Source organism: Nannospalax galili, unplaced genomic scaffold, assembly GCF_000622305.1.
Source record: "Nannospalax galili isolate Female #2095 unplaced genomic scaffold, S.galili_v1.0 scaffold522, whole genome shotgun sequence".
NCBI classification, from domain to species: Eukaryota; Metazoa; Chordata; class Mammalia; order Rodentia; family Spalacidae; genus Nannospalax; species Nannospalax galili.
In genome coordinates, this window is record NW_008348874.1 from 1,803,157 (window position 1) to 1,805,922 (window position 2,766).

Below are 2,766 nucleotides of genomic sequence, written 5' to 3' on the forward strand. Positions count from 1 at the left end.
CCCCCAGCATTGATTTCTTTATATATTTTTCTATGAGTCATGCTATCTGTTGGGATGGGTCATGGTCCTGACCATGTGACTTTCCTTGAAAACATAGATGACTTTTTTTTCTTTTTTCTGTTTACCCTTCTCTTTGTAGAATGTATACTGGTTAGAGTCTGGGTTTCCATAGACTCTCTAATCAACAGAATTAGTGACTAATCAGAGATGTGAGACTCTTTGAAAAGGAGTCCATCATCCCCTAGGACCATGATGATCTTAGGGCAGGGCGCTAAAATGTTGACTGTCCTTGAATTCCTGTGTTCTTATTGACTTTTGCCTCCAAATCTGGTTGCTGAAGAGCCAAAAAGTCAGTCACACCAGCCTGGGAGAAGACTTTGGACTTAGGGGACACCTAACTGCTTTTTGCCCTTTTTTTTTAAAAGGAATATAAAGCTATTTGTTGACCACTGTTCCCTATTATTTGCAATAAAATAAACAGTATACAGTTGGATAACATTCTGATACTACAAAGTGAGTTTCCTGATTGCTATTGAACCAATAATCCAAATACTGAAAAGACTAAGCTTGCCAGTAAGGAATGAGTCAGGGTTAAGAAAAAGCACGCAGGTCAATAATTTATATTACCAAATTGTGTTCACTACTCATGTCAGCAGTTGTAATATTGTCAACATCTCTGATCATAATTACATTTCCATGAGCTTAGATATTCCATGAATCTTAACCTTTTAGTACGTAGATTTCAACTTACTGTAATGGATTGACTCACTAGTGGAAGTTTCACATGTCCTTTTAAGTCTTATTAGCTAATTAAAACAAATGACTATTTTTCTAGTTTCTTCATCCAAGTGTAAAAATTGGATTGGTAGCAACAAATTTTGAAAATAAACTATTGCATTTATCTGATAGTATACATGAATTTTGATGTGGCTTCTTTATAAAATTATCCCACCTGAACTGTCAACTAACTACATAATTATTTAATTTGGAAAGTTATTACTTCAGGAAAATTTTCAGCTGAACCAAAGTGACTTCTTCACTTGTTCACAATGATAGAATCTCATCGATGTATGTTATCACTCATGGTTTTTGTTTTGGTTAATTATTAAAAAAACCCAAATCAGTCATGTTAAACATTTTATGCATATGCACACATACCAACAAAACCAGAATGGTCCTTTTGTGCCCCAGTTTAAAAGACAGCTCTGACTAAATGATTGCTGGAAAATTTCCCCAACATTGATAGAAAAGCTGCCCTTCAATGCAGAGGACATACACCAAGGGACCAAATATCCCAGCGTTAAAGGAAGCACTACAGAAAGCGTTCATCTCCTTGAAATAACCAGAGCTTTCTAATGAAAACCAAAACCAAAGCCCCCAACAATTATCAGTACTTAAATATCAAACTTACTAAGTAGAACACTTTTTTTAATACTAGGAATTCAAAAACCAAGGTCCAGATTTATATATATATATAAAACAATTATTGAGCTTCATCTTCTGGACAAGAATGCCAAGTCAGTCTCCCTTCATAAAAAACAATTACAGTCTGAAGACATTTTATATTAGCCTCTTCAGCCAGCACCAAGTCAGCCTCATTTGAATCCTTCCATTTCATGAGAAACTTCAATTCTCCACTCTTGTGTGTGTCACCAATGATTCGTTCAGGATCAAGATCTCTGGCAAAGCCTCTTGGTTTATCAGCAGAATCTTGTTTCTTCTTTGATTTGCTACCATTGGACTCCCTGTCAGATAAAGGTTTTCTTATTGTACCATATTTTTCTTTACCAACCTTTTGAGAATTAAGAAATATTTCAATTAACTCTGGACAATCTAAAGTTTCTTCAGGTTCCCAAGTAGTATCAGCATCTGTAAATCCACTTCAGGAAATACTCCACCTTCCCACTCACTACATGTCGATCCAGTACTTTCTCTACCACAGATTCTTCAGGCTCTGCCTCTTCAACTTTTTTACTCTTTCCATTCTGTTTATTTTCCAATTTTTGCAATGTCCTTTTATTGGAGGTCATTTTTAAAACTTGCCAATGTGAAGAGCCTCGCCGCTGCTCACACAAGACAAAAGCAAGCCACCAACCTCACCGCTGTAATACTCCTGGCTGCAGGTCCTGCAGCATCTTCAGACTCACCTTTTCTAAAATAAATCAAAAGTCAGGTATGGTGACGTATATCTTTAATTCCAGCACTCAGGCAGATCGCTATAAGATGAAGGTCAGCCTGGTCTACATAACAAGTTCCAGGTCAGCTGGGTTTTACAAGGATACCTTGTCTCAAAACAAACAAACAAAACCAAAACCAAAACAAAATCAATACAAAAAAAACCAAACAAAACAACTACGATGACATAAAATAAACCAGATCTAGTTGGAGGATGGTATTAATGTTTATATTAGTAATTATGACTCATCATCTCTAACTTGACTTAAACTGCTTGGTGACATCGTATTGAGCCAAGTTATCTCGTTTAGTTATTTAAGGTTTGGGGATCCAATTTGGGCAAATTATGAAGGATATATTTGAGAGGCCATTCAGTAAGAATCAACAAGGACTTAAGCATCTTGAGGCTTGGAATCAGGGGTTATCTTACTAAGTGGAGGGCTAAGTTTCTTGTCCAGAGGAACTGAGAACATACATGTTGCTAGGACTCAGAGGTAGCACGTACCACTGAGTTTTGGAGTTACTTTGGTTGGTGAGAACAAAGGTCCAAAAGTTTACTAGGAATTGGGTTATTAATGTTTGACCCAGTAC

General features: G+C 36.5%; 1 pseudogene; it reads right to left on the minus strand.

Annotated features, from left to right (window-relative positions):
• Positions 1–1,483: 1,483 nt before the first annotated feature.
• LOC103744377 lies at positions 1,484–2,030 on the minus strand (annotated as a pseudogene).
• Between the last annotated feature and the right edge of the window lie 736 nt (positions 2,031–2,766).